The 14,044-nt window shown below is 42.9% G+C and overlaps 1 pseudogene; it reads left to right on the plus strand.

Moving 5' to 3' along the window:
- Positions 1 to 2,223: 2,223 nt before the first annotated feature.
- Positions 2,224 to 2,956, plus strand: LOC139032398 (enhancer of rudimentary homolog pseudogene; annotated as a pseudogene).
- The last annotated feature ends 11,088 nt before the right edge of the window (positions 2,957 to 14,044 follow it).

A 14,044-nucleotide genomic window follows, 5' to 3' on the forward strand; every position in this document is an offset into this window, starting at 1 on the left:
AACCCCATGGACTGTAGCCCACCAGGCTCCTGTGTCCATTGGATTTCCCAGGCAGAATACTGGAGTGGGTTGCCATGTCCTTCTCCAGGGACTCTTCCTGACCCAGGGATTGAATCTGTGTCTCCTGCGTTGACAGGTGAATTCTTTACCACTGAGCCACCAGGGAAGCCCAATTCAAAGACTACCCACTCTTTTAGTGGTTTAATTGCTCTTAGGTTCCTGCCCTAGGTCATACCTAGATGTGATATTGCATTCCCTTTTCAGGTGCCCACTGGAAATCCCATCACACCAAGTAGCTCATGATTCTACCAGAGTTATATGGATTTCTGTAAAGGGTGTTCACATTATAGATGACATGACCTCTCACACTCTCTTTCTGGCAATCAATGACCTCTCTCATCTCCTCGCAGATCCAGTTCCCTCTGCCTTTCTCAACCCCCCACAGTCCCTGCATGTTACCTTGTGAAGCTCTCTGGAAAGTGAAGTGAATGCCCTCCCCTGTGTATGTTTATTTCAAAGCCCTCCCAAGCTTATCTGATTCCTCAGTGCTCTAGAATTCTATGACACAACATTTTCTTTTACTACATCAGCCCTGTAAGACATCTTTTGGGTTGCCTTTCTAGCTCATGATGACAGTTCTCTGAGAGTGGAATTAGTGACCCTGTATTCCCAGGTGTGGGGTTTCCATGGTGGCTCAGTGGTAAAGAATCTGCTTGCCAGTGCAGGAGACTCAGATTTGGTCCCTGGGTCAGGAAGATCCCCTGAAGATGGACATGGCAACCCACTCCAGTATTCCTGTCTGGTGGGCTATAGTCCATGTGGTTGCAAAAGAGTTGGACACAACTTAGCAGCTAAAACAACAAATTCCCAGGTATATTTGACTGAAACAGCTTTGACCAAGCTGGACCAATTAGGTTCTCTTACCTGGCAATTTTATAGTAGAACTGAAAGTTTTCAGTTTTCATCCCTGCATAGGGCTGGGCTTGAAACATGTGCATTCAGAGCTCCCAGCAGCCAGTTCATGAAGAGAGAGAAATTGGGTCTACGGAGAAAGAAGTGTATTAAGATACTTTTAGCTGCAAGTAATCGAAATCTTAAATCAAAAGGTTTTATATCTGCCTTAGTGTGTCTGTAAGGCTCTCTGTCAGTCGTCCCAGTTTCTTTAGTCTATGCTGATGGGCCTGTGTGTTACAAACCACTGTGTGGCACATGCCCAGTAGAGATGTCTTCAGAGGACCCTCTGGGCCTGCTACTCTGGTCACTGATGGGGGTGGGGGTGGGGTCCCAGCTCAAGCTCGACCTTCCTTCTCCACTGCTGCCTCTGTTCCAAGGCTGTCTCCCAGCCGATAGCCTTTATGTGTGGGGTCTGGTGAAACGGTCCAAGTTCAGCCACCTATTCCGATGTGCAGTAAATCCAGGGGAAATACTTGTTTCCTTGTCACACCGTACTACTTCCTGCTTGCTCTCTTCAGTTTTCTTTTCTTTTGTTCATATTTGCCCTCCTTTGTTCAAAGGGGAAAATTGGCTAACATGCTGCCTCAGCAAATGGCCAACTAAGGCATAGACTGGAGGTCTTTCCTCCTCACGGACCACCCTCCAGTCTTTACCTGGGTAGCCCTTCTCACTCATTTTCCCTGGAGAGACAGCACCTTCTGTCCCTCTTCTACTGGGAGGAGAAAGTCTTTCCTCATCATGAAGTAATTCTGCATTGCCCAGAAAGTAAGTCACTGTGTGCCCTTCACTCCTTCTCACTTTACAGAGGCCCGGAGAACTGGAGTGAGGAGGAGGCTGCAAATGTCTAGGCTGTTTTCTGTCTACTCTCTTGGGGAGGTGCCTGGCTCCAATTACTAGCAATTTTCTTAACGGAGTAGGTTAGTTCATACTTTTTTGTTCTCACCTGTGGGCCCTAATCACCAACTCTGGGACAACTGGACAAAATCTCAGGCACAGCGACAACCATCTCTAATTTTCTTGAGCAATTGTTATGTGTCAGACAATGTACATTTTATAGTAACCATCTTTTTTATGTGTCACATCCGTCCTACGAGGTAGACAACGGATCAAAGCAATTCAATGAGAAAAGGAGTCCTTACAACAAATGGTGCTGGAACAACTGGATTGTGATCTTCCTTGGCCCATGATGGGGTTATGTCTCGATAAACCCATCATAAGTTGAAAATATCATAAGTCAAAAATGCATTTAAGCTCGTGTGCGGCGGCGGAGTCGGCATCGGCTGCAGTGGGAGATTTGGCGCGATGTCTCACACCATCTTGCTGGTACAGCCTACCAAGAGGCCAGAAGGCAGAACTTACGCTGACTATGAATCTGTGAATGAGTGTATGGAAGGTGTTTGTAAAATGTATGAAGAACATCTGAAGAGAATGAATCCCAACAGCCCCTCTATCACATATGATATCAGTCAGTTGTTTGATTTTATTGATGACCTGGCAGACCTCAGCTGCCTTGTTTACCGAGCTGATACCCAGACATACCAGCCTTATAACAAAGATTGGATTAAAGAGAAGATCTACTTGCTCCTTCCTCGACAGGCCCAACAGGCTGGGAAATAGTTGAGCTTGGAAGCATTAGGGGAACAGGGGTGGGCTTGGAACACAGATTTGTGCAGTGTGCTGTAGTGGAAGTTTTGTATTATAGTTATCCTGTTTCCATTTTGGTATACCGTAGCCAGAATTGAATGTATTAGATAAAATGTGATGATCTTGTCCAATCTGAAAACCCTTTGCCCTCCTCCCCCCCTTTTTTTTTACTTAAACATTTTTATGATGATTTAGATGGAAGTTGGTTTTTGTCAGTTAACGTTGGTTCCAGTCCCTCAAACTGTTCATACCTGCTTTATAACATCCACTGTACTAATCTTCCTTCAAATTGGGGTGGGGAGTGGAGGCGCAGTTTAGTTACGTCCTCAAGATAAAGTCTTGGTGAAAAACAAATAAATGTTCTTTAGTTAAAAAAAAAATGCATTTAATACAACTAACCTACCAAACAACACCACTTAGCATACCCTGAAAGCGTGAAAGTGTTAGTCGTTCAGTCGTGTCTGATTCTTTATGACCACATGGACTGTAGCCCTCTAGGCTTCTCTGTCCATGGAATTCTCCAGGCAAGAATACTGGTGTGGGTTGTCACAGAGCACCAGCTTTTGGTTCCTTGCATCATACTGCAAATTCCCACTGGCTATCTATTTTACATATGGCACTATATATGTCTCAGTACTATTCTCTCAAGTCATCCTACCCTCTCCCTCCACTACTGTCTTTAGATTCCAAATATATGTGTTAATATGTGATATTTGTCTTTCTCTTTCTGAGTTACTTCACTCTGTATAATAGTTTCTAGGTTCATCTACCTCTTTAGAACTGACTCAAATGTGTTCTTTTTTTATAGCTGAGTAATATTCCATTGTGTATTATATGTACCACAACTTCTTTATTCACTGTACTTATTCTTTAGTGAGCTTTGTCTTCTAATCTTTGGTCCATTTTTTTTTATTAACTTATGACAAGCATGTATATATCAAGATTATTTGATGTCACAATATATTAAGGATATTTCTTCCTAAATTATTGTCAAAGAATAAGTATTTTATGTGGGAAAGTATACAAAACATAAAATTCATCATTTTAATCATTTTTAAGTGTATAAGTGAATGGCATTAAGTATATTCACAATGTTGGGCAACCATAACCACTAATCATTCTGGAACTTTTTTATCAAACCAAATAGAAACTAGGTATCCATTAAAAAGTAATTGATTCACACTTTCCCACAGTCCATGGTAACCTCTATTCTATGTTCTATGAATTTTTTTTTTTAATGAATTTTCTTATTCTAGGTACCACGGGGGCTACAGTAGTTGTGGCTCGAGAAGGCTCTAGAGCAGTCTCAGTAGTTGTGGCACCTGGGCTTTGTTGCTTCTCAGCATGTGGAATCTTCCTGGACCAAGGATAGAATCCCATGTCGCCTGCATTGGCAGGCAGATTCTTATCCATGTACCACCAGGGAAGTCCTGTTTATGGTCTTTTTTGCCTTCATTTTTCTATCTTTGCTTTATTGTTTTTGCCTTTTGTTGTTTTGCTTACAAAAGTTCCCCATGTGTGTGTGTTTGTGTAAATATATATATGTAAATTTTCACATTTATTTTCTGGTAATTATATGTTTTTATGTTTGAAACTTAATTTGTAAACCTTTAAGTATTTGATTTATCAGGAATATATTCTTGCATAAGGTTTGAGGTAGCGATCTAAAATTGTCTTCCCAAAAGGTTAGCTAATGTCCCAACACCATCCCTCCCTCACTATCATGAAATGCCATGTATCCTATACTGAATTCTCATACTAGGGTTTGTTTCTAGAATTCTACTTCTGCTTGTCCATGTCTTTTTAATACAGGATCACAGTTGTAATGATTACTGCTTCATTATACCGTGTTCCCTCTTGCAGTTGTGACATGATGGCTCTGCTACCGGCAACCGCGCCTTTAGTCAAGAGAGACAGGCAGGCAGGGCAAGTGCCCAGCCTTGATTCACAAGTACCAGCAACTCTCAAATATTGCAGTGCTTTAGGAAATTCCATTGAAGAGTCTAGAGAAAGGCACTCACGTAAGGAATCTGAAAATAAAGCCTGAGTGGTATGTGTGTGTGATTGAGGAAGGGGGGTGGGGTGGGGAGCTCATTCATGAACTTCCACTCCATCATGTGATTTTACTTTCTGTTCATTTACATGGAGATGCCAGATTGCCACTGTGTCCTCTCTGGTGTGGAAGAGGATTTTACTTTTAGAGAAGTAAATGTCACTCCACTGACATTCTAAATGATTGGAAGAGAACTTTTAGCATGGTAGGGGCTTCTTGGGGCCCTGGGTCTCATCTCATTTAGGGGTAAGATGATATGCTAAAGACAAGTATGCTACTCCTTCCTGACTTCTTTCAAGTGCTAATATTATTGGAATAAAAATAAGATATCCCAAGCTCTGCTCATTGTCACAGACCACTGAACCAAGTAAGGATATTAGGTTGAGATCTTTAAGGTCATTGCTTTTTTTCAAAAGTAAACTTTTGCCTTCAGTGGAAATGGCACACAATATAACCATATTTAATAGACTAAATAGTATTCCTAAAGAGCCCGTCATCCAGCTCTGAAGAATGACTTACTATGCACATTTTTACTCTTTGCAAGTATCCAATTCTTTCAAAGCATTTCAAGAATACATAAAATTTTTATCATGGTTTTGTTTCATAGTACCCCCATAGTGGAAGCTTCTTCTGGTTACCCTTTTTTCACACTTGTCTTTGTCTTGCCTGAAAGAGAAACTCTGATGCTTTCAGTGAGCTCAAGCCATCCCCTCTCTTGTTTCAGCCTGCTGTTGCTATTGCTGCTGCCTTTGGCCTTGGGGATGGATTCCTGTGCCAGTGCCAGGAAAACTTGTTAGTCACTCTCCTCTGAGTTAGTGTTTGCACTGCTAGTGTTCAAGTGTCAAACTGTAATCGTCTGTGATATATTTAGAATTTGAACTCACACTGTATTTGAACATTTGCTTCATGTCCACAAGAAAATAAATAGTCGTCCTTTAGTTGTGAAGCCATGCCTGGGCAGAATGCCACATAAAATTGTTCATAATAACACTGATTCTTTATCAAATTACAAATATTCACACTCCAGATTCCTCTCCAATCAGGAAACCTGAAAAGCAAATCATTATTGTGGGGCACAGTTCCTTTTAAAATCATTGTCCTTGAGTCTTAAAGCAAGAAGCAAAGAGCATTCTGTCCTGAGACAAAGGAGCTGTATTTAGCTGAAGGGAAACCAGCACAGGATACACTGAGTCCTGATGAATTTGACACTTTAAACAAAAAATGGTAAAAAAGAGTTTTGCAACTTGTAGACGAGAGATGCCAGCTGCTCCTGTGGCAGGATAGCTCCCTGCAGGGGTGGGGAGCGGGGTGGATGGGTGGGGGTGGGGGTGTCCCTCTGTACTCAGGAACAGGACAAGCCAGAGCAAAACTGGACTGAGCAGGTCAGAGTCATGTTTCTGTCCTAAGTGGACCAGACCAACAGGCTGGACTTTGGGGGTGGAGTTGGAATGTCAGCTGCTAGAGGTGGAAGGCAGCTGAGTCTGGAGATGGTTGAGGAGAGGGTGGAGTTTTTTAGGCAAGGAGATTGTGAGTCAGGTCAGGAGAATTATCAGTGACCAAGGGAACTAGCTGAAGGGGTTAAAATTTACTGATGGTATCAGCTTGGTGGCCTGGAGAAATCTGTGCAAGTGTATCCAGCATTTTAAGATTATAAAGAGGGAAAGAGTGGGGATTGATGATACTGCAGGACGTATGCATAAGAGTAATCAGCCCAAATAAGGGAAAAGAGTGAGACTTTGGGGAAGGACCTCAGAGTGAGAGCATAGTGCTACTATGTAAGCAGACAGTATGATAGAGTGAGGAAGGACACTAGGATTTCAGCCAATTTGGAGTTAGAAGTGAACTGGAATGGTAGTTTCTGTATCAGAAGAGTGTTACAATTAGAAAAATGCTCGAGGGGAAAAAAAAAAGCGAAAGACTAAATTGTGCTATGTGCTGAGACGCTCAGTTGTGTCCAACTCTTTGCAACCTCATGGACTGTAGCCCACCAGGCTCCTCTGTCCGTGGGATTTCCCAGGCATGAATACTGGAGTGGGTTGCCATTTCCTCCTTCAGGAAAATTGTGCTATACTACTCTTTATACTTATACTTGTTATATTTCCATTTGTACTTAAAATTAAACAATGTTTAAATAGGTTATTTTAGGCTTTGTCAGAGCCTTTTAAAATGACATTATTAACCTCAAATCTCATGGAACACAGTTTGGGAAAGGCTGGTTTAACCAAATATTAAAAAGTGAGTGAGTGAAAGTCTCTTAGTCATGTCTGACTCTTCGTGACCCCATGAACCGTAGCCCACCAGGCTCCTCTATCCATGGAATTCTCCAGGCAAGAATATTGGAGTGGGCAGCCATTTCCTTCACCAGGGGCTCTTCCCAAACCAGGGATCGAACCCAGATCTCCCGCACTGCAGTGGATTCTTTACCAGCTGAGCCACCAGTGAAGCCCAATATTAAAAAAATTAAATATCAAGATACTTAAAAAGGCACAGCCAAATTCAACCACCATCTATACATAAAAAAAAAAAAAAAACAACAAACACTGAAAATAAGGAGTCTTCCAAAAGGTTTATAGTGAATGACTCTAGATGAATTAATTTCTCTTAATCTTTTGTAGCCTGGAGTCCTGCAGTCCATGGGGTCGAGAAAAGAGTTCTATACAATTTAGTGACTGAACAACAACAATTCTTTTGTTTTGCATATTTACTCTAATGCTTCCTGGTGGCTCAGATGGTAAAGAATCTGCCTGCAATACAGGAGATGTGGGTTTGATCCCTACGTTGGGAAGATCCCCTGGAGAAGGACATAGCAACCCATTCCAGTATTTTTGCCTGGAGAATTCCATGGACAGATGAGCCTGGTGAACTACAGTCCATGCAGTTCCAAAGAGTTGGACACAACTGAGCGACTAACATTTTTACTCTAATGAGGCTTTACAAAGAACATGAGCTTAAAGAAAGCAGTGGTGTAGTTGTAGGAGGCCACTTTGAAATTGGAATTTTAAAAGTTATGTGACCTTGACCAAGCTCTTAAATCCCATAGGTCTGTTTTTTCATCTTTAAAAGTGGAAAATAACACCTATGGGCTTCCCTTGTAGCTCAGTCGGTAAAGAATCTGTCTGCAGTGCAGGAGACCTGGGTTTGATCCTTGGGTTGGGAAGATCCCCTGGAGAAGGAAATGGCAACTTACTCCAGTATCCTTGCCTGGAAAAATCTCATGGACAGAGGAGCCTGGTGGACTGCAGTCCATGGGGTCGCAAAGAGTCGGGCATGACTGAGCGACTAACACTTAATGGGTTTGCTGTGACGATTAAATAGATTATGATATCCAAATCACTCAGCACAGTGTGGCACATACTGTAGGTGCTGGAGATGGAGTAATTACCATTATTCCTGAGTTGTTAGAATTTTAGAGTTCAAGAAAGGAGCACTGGTTCTGTTGCCAAAATCTTGGCTGTCTGTGCACCAATGCCAAACAGAAATATGGAGACAGAGTAATGGAGGAGAAAGAGAGAGTGGCTTTATTACTTTGCCAGGCAAGAGAAAACACAGTAGGCTAGTGTCTTAAGAACTGCACCCCCAAAACACACACATCCCCCATGCCCCCGCCTTCACTCCCTGGTAGGTTGGAGGAGAGGTTTTATGTATGTAGTTAGATGGGGTATTCGATAAGTATCAAGGCAGTAACAGTTTTTCATCCTTTCTTATGCAGAGTTTCAAAAGGATGGGGTGGCTGAAAACATGAGGGGAGGGGAGGTCTCAGGTAGTCTCATCTCCTAATCTTGATGAGTCTCTCTGGTCCCTTTAGTTTTGCCTCACGTGGTTTTGCTTCTGCTTCTCCTTTAATCAGCAAGTGTTCTGCCCTTTGGAACTCAGAGAAGGTCACCGAGGGTGGAGTCTTGCTGACAAGAAATGGGGGACAAAAAGGCCTTCATGCCCAGGAGTCCCTCTGGGCCCTGCTCGACATCAGTTTGATGAAGGGACCTGGTCTACTCACTGTGATACCAGGGAAATCAGAAAACACCATTATCTGAGATTGTAGCTTACTTGTGAACAGATAATTCCAGAAGCCACTCCAGAATGGAGGACACCATTGGACACCTGGTAGGGAAGATTATGAATTTCCAACTGATTTTTGTCTTACAGTGAGCAGGCTATGAACACTGTATATTTAAAATAAACAAACACTTAACTGCTTAGAACAAAATATATTTATTTAAAACAATTAAAAAAATATTTATTTATGGCTGCACTGAGTCTTCATTACTGTGTGTAGACTTTCTCTAGTTGTGGCAAGTAGGAACTACTCTCTAGTTGCAGTGCATGGGCTTCTCATTGTAGTGGCTTCTCTTGTGGAGCATGGGCTCTTGGGCCCACAGACTTGGTTGCCTGATGGCATGCGGAATCTTCCTGGACCAGGGATCGAACCTATGTCCCCTGCAATGGCAGACAGATTCTTAACCACTGGACCACCAGGGAAGTCTATATTCAATTACTGTGTCAGAGAAAGGAATTTAACAGGCTCCTTCTAAAATACTCAAAATGCTCTGCTAAATGAAAAGAACTTGTGCTACACCCATGGTATCTTTAACATTAAATATTCTGGCAACTTTATTGCTTTACAATTGATTCTTGGAAACTTGTCCCTTTATTCTTTGAAATTCTTGAGTAACTTTTCTTCTGACTTCATTTATTTAAATATCCCAGAATAGCCTCTTGAGCTATAAGTTTGATGATCAGGGAAACTATTTTTAGCAGGATGAGTACTCTGGGTGACGGATGTTAGCTATACTTTATTTTGAGAAGGACAAATTGTTAAAAGGATTGATAGTACTAATGGTATTTTAAACTAAAAGCTGTGCCAAGGCAAATGAGGCAGGTAGGTATGAAGTTTGAGACAGATCAGGGATGTGTTTCTGCCAGTTTAGCTAAAGGCTGTCGAGGCCTCCCACAAGATAAAAGACAGAGAGGCCACAACCCAGACATAGTGATCTTTTAGGTAGTTTAGGCACTTCACCCTAGGGGAGGCTTGTTAACTGAAAACTGGGGTCTACTTTTGGTGGATGTTGAGCTAAAAAACACAACCAAGCCAAAGATGGGGTGGAAAAAAGGATTTATTACATGCAGTTAGAAAGGAGAACACTGGGAATATTTTCCAAAAGTATCTCCCTGAAAAGCAAAATTGGGGAAGTTTTAAGCTAAGGAAGGGTACATGCATATCCATGAAAGGCCTTTGTGGTGTATGCATATTCATGAAGGGGCTTGAGCTGAGAATTCTTGACACAGAATTGAAAACTATTGTGAATGAAGCCACAAGGGTCAGAAAAGAAATGTCATCATTCCATCCTCCACCTAAGTGGGGGCCTTAGATCCCACAGAACTCAAAAGATGTGTATCAGATTATGTATATCCTTTGAGAAGGAACCAGGACTCTGTTTTTTTAAGGCTGAACTTTTGTTTCTTGACTGGTTTTCCTTTATTCCTGCATTCCCTCACTTCCCCTCTCCCACCCCCAGTCTGCTTACAGACTGGTTTCTGTTTGTCCAGTGCTTAATAATCCAGAGTAGACAGATGGAGACAGGACTCTGTAATAAGTAAGGTCAATAATATCTTTGGTGTTATTGATATCCCTCTAGGTGGGAAAAAAATAGGAGACAGAGGAAGGATGGTTAAATGCAACAAAATATACATAAGAAAACTTACCATGTTAACCATTTAAAAGATTCATTTATTTTTATTTAGCTATTTTTGGCTTCACTGGGTCTTCATTGCTGTATGCGGGCTTTTCATTGTGGTGACTTCTCTTACTGCAGAGCATTGGCTCTAGGTTCAAGGGCTTCAGTAATTATGGCTTGCAGGCTCCAGAGTGTGGGCTCTGGAATAGTTGGGGTGCATGGGCTTAGTTGCTCTATGGCATGCAAGGATTGAACCTGGGTCCCCTGCACTGGCAGGTGGATTTTGAACCACTGGATCACCAGGGAAGCTCCATTATAACCATTTTTAAAGAGCACAAATCAGTGGCATTATGTATGTTCACACTGTTGTGCAACCATCACCGCTATCCATTCAGAACTTTCTCACTATCCCAGACTGAAACTCTGTACCGATTAAACAATAATTCTCTAACCCCAACTACCAGCCCAGCCCTTTGCACGCGCATGTGTGTGTGCGTGTGCGCTCAGTCTCCTCCGACTCTTTGCGACCCCATGGACTATAGCCTGCTAAGCTCCTCCATCCATGGGATTTTCCAGGCAATAATACTGGTATGGATTGCCATTCCCTCCTCAAGGGCATCTTCCTAGCTCAGGAATCAAACCTGCATCTCCTGCACCAGTCAGCCCCTAGTGACTACTATTCCATTTTTTTTTAAAGTTTTTTTCTCAGTATTCTATTTTCTATCTCTATGAATTTGCCTAGTCTAGGCGCCTTGTGTAAATATAGTCAATATTTGGTTTTTGTATATATAGCTTCTTTGACTTAGCATGGTGTTTTCAAGGTTCATTCATGTTGCAGTGTGTTAGGATTTTGTTCCTTTTAGTTTGCATAATATTGCATCATAGGTATATTTGTTGTTCAGTCACTCAGTAGTGTCTGACTCTGTGACTCCATGGACTGCAGCACGCCAGGTCTCTCTGTCCTTCATCGTCTCCTGGAGCTTGCTTAAACTCATTGAGTTGATGATGCAATCCAACCATCTTGTCCTGTCGTCCCCTTCTCCTCCTGCCTTCAATCTTTCCCAGCATCAGGGTCTTTTCTAATGAGCTGGCTCTTCACATCGGTGGCCAAAGTATCGGAGCTTCAGCATCAGTCCTTCCAATGAATATTCAGGATTGATTTTCTTTAGGATTGACTGATTTCCTTGCTGTCCAAAGGACTCTCAAGAGTCTTCTCCAAGACCAGTTCAAAAACATCAATCTTTTGGTGCTCAGGCTTCTTTATGGTCCAAATCTCACATCCACACATGACTACTGGAGAAAACCATATGATGGAATTGCTCAGTCATGTCCGACTCTTTGTGACTGCATGGACTGTAGCCCACCAGGCTCCTCTGTCCATGGGGTTTTCCAGGCAAGAGTACTGGAGTGGGCTACCATTTCCTTCTCCAGGGGATCTTCCCGACCTAGGGATTGAACCCGGGTCTCCCACATTGTAGACAGACGCTTTACCGTCTGAGCCACCAGGGAAATCCTCAAAAACCATAGCTTTGACTATATGGATCTTTGCTGGCAAAGTAATGTCTCTGCTTTTTAATATGCTGTCTAGGTTTGTTATAGCTTTTCTTCCAAGGAGCAAGCTTCCCAGTCTTTTAATTTAATGGCTGCAGTCATGATCCACAGTGACTTTGGAGCCCAAGAAAATAAAGTCTCTTACTGTTTTCATTGTTTCCCATCTGTTTGGCATGAAGTGATGGGACCAGATGCCATGGTCTTCGTTTTATTTTAATGTTGAGTTCTAAGCCAGCTTTTTCACTCTCCTCTTTCACGTTCGTCAAGAGGCTCTTTAGTTCCTCTTCACTTTCTGCCCTAAGGGTGGTGTTATCTACATATCTGACGTTATTGCTATTTCTACTGGCAATCTTGATTCCAGCTTGTGCTTCATCCAACCTGGCATTTCATATGATAATATCTGTATATAAATTAAATAAGCAGGGTATATACCACGTGCTAAAAAAAATTCATGCATCAGTGGACATTTGGGTTATTCCCAACTTTGGCTGTTGTGGTAAACGCTGTGAATAGGGGTGTATAGCATCTGTTCTTGCCCTCTTTTTGAAAGGTTCTTTCTTTCTGTCTCTACACCTTTTATTACAGCCTCAGGGCGCACTCTATACTTGTTTTTGAAGACAAAAACAGGTATGATTCAGCCAAAATGTGAGAACCATGTGATGATTCCCTCCTGACTCAGTTGGTAATGAATTCACCTGCAACGTAGGAGACCCAGGTTCCATCCCTGAGTTGGGAAGACCCCCTGGAGAAGAAAATGGCAACCTACTCTAGTATTCTTCCTCCGAAGTCCCATGGACAGAGAAGCCTGGTGGGCTACAGTCCATGGGGTTGTAAACAGTAGGATACATCTTAAGGACTAAACCACCACATGTGGTTGCTAACAAGTTTAAAGGCACACAAAGTGGGCTTTAGGCATTGCTCCTAGAGACTGAGGGGCTTTCTTAGGTAGCAAGTATGAAATAAAATTCATATTTTATGGCAAAATAAGAAAAATTCAAACATAAAAAGCTTTCTCTGCCTTCCCCCTCACAATTATGAATGGCTCAAACTTGCTACGAGTCACTGGGATTCCGTTTACTCCTTTAGCTACTCTTGTGACCAGTTGGATTTGGGTTTTAGGGGACTTAAGCTTATACAGTGTCAGCGGCCCTTAAATCAGAGTAAATACTTATAACAAGGTGCTGTGCTTAGTCACTCAGTCGTGTCCGACTTGTAACAAGACATCACATCAAATTAGTGGAGACATGGAGATTCAGACTCCTTGTCTTCTGAGGTATCTTTCGACAATTCATCAGAAATGCTCAATACTTAGAATTGCTTCCTGGTTGCCAGCTGGCTTCCCCTGCACACCTGGAAGCCACTTTCAGAAGCGTTTCTCTTCCAGATATCCAAACAAGTAAGGGGCCCTGAAGATTAGCTACCTTCAATTTCATCCTGCCACTTACCAGCAGCATGTCATCTATTTCTGTGTGTCAAGCATCAAGCTTAGACTTATGCTTGTGCTTAGAATGGGTTGGGGGCTGAAAGTCTTATCTGCCGTAGGCCCCTCTATCTGACCTAAGGGCAAGAAAAGGGTTTAGAAAAGGGTGCGACAAGGCTGACGAACAAAAAATAAGGTGCAGTCCTGGCCTCCGGCGCAGAGGGCACTGTCTTTGACAGAGCTCGATAGAACACTGCTGAGGGTCGCGTTTCAAAGAAGGCCTTCTCCTTTGCCCAGTAACCTTCCCCAAGCAGAGCAGATGAGAAGTCCGTCCGGACTTTGAAAATCAGTTTGCGATCCCACTTCCCTACACAAGGTGGGGCGTAGGAGGTGCCACAACCGGAACTTCCTTTGAGATAAAGAAAAAAGACGGAAGTAGGCCAGAAGCACTTCCTCAGTATTTTGCCTCAAGCCTGCTCTCCCTCCTACTTGCTACTGGAAGGGAGGTGCTTCACGGCTCTTTACCGCTGCAGGGAGTGCTGCGACGGGTTCTGTGCGCAGGCTCAGTAATCAGCTCCGCCTCCCAACTACCTTTCGGCTTCCCTGTCGCTCCTCTGGTTCTCCGGCCCGGGCTTGACGCAGTCTTGTACGTAACTGGGGGGCGGAGCTTCAGGAAGAAAGACCTCTGAGACGGGGTCTCGCGAGAACATTCCCTCGCAGTTCTCGCGCTGCAGCTTTACTCTCGTCGCA

The sequence above is a fragment of the Odocoileus virginianus genome, chromosome 3, assembly GCF_023699985.2.
Source record: "Odocoileus virginianus isolate 20LAN1187 ecotype Illinois chromosome 3, Ovbor_1.2, whole genome shotgun sequence".
Classification (NCBI taxonomy): domain Eukaryota; kingdom Metazoa; phylum Chordata; class Mammalia; order Artiodactyla; family Cervidae; genus Odocoileus; species Odocoileus virginianus.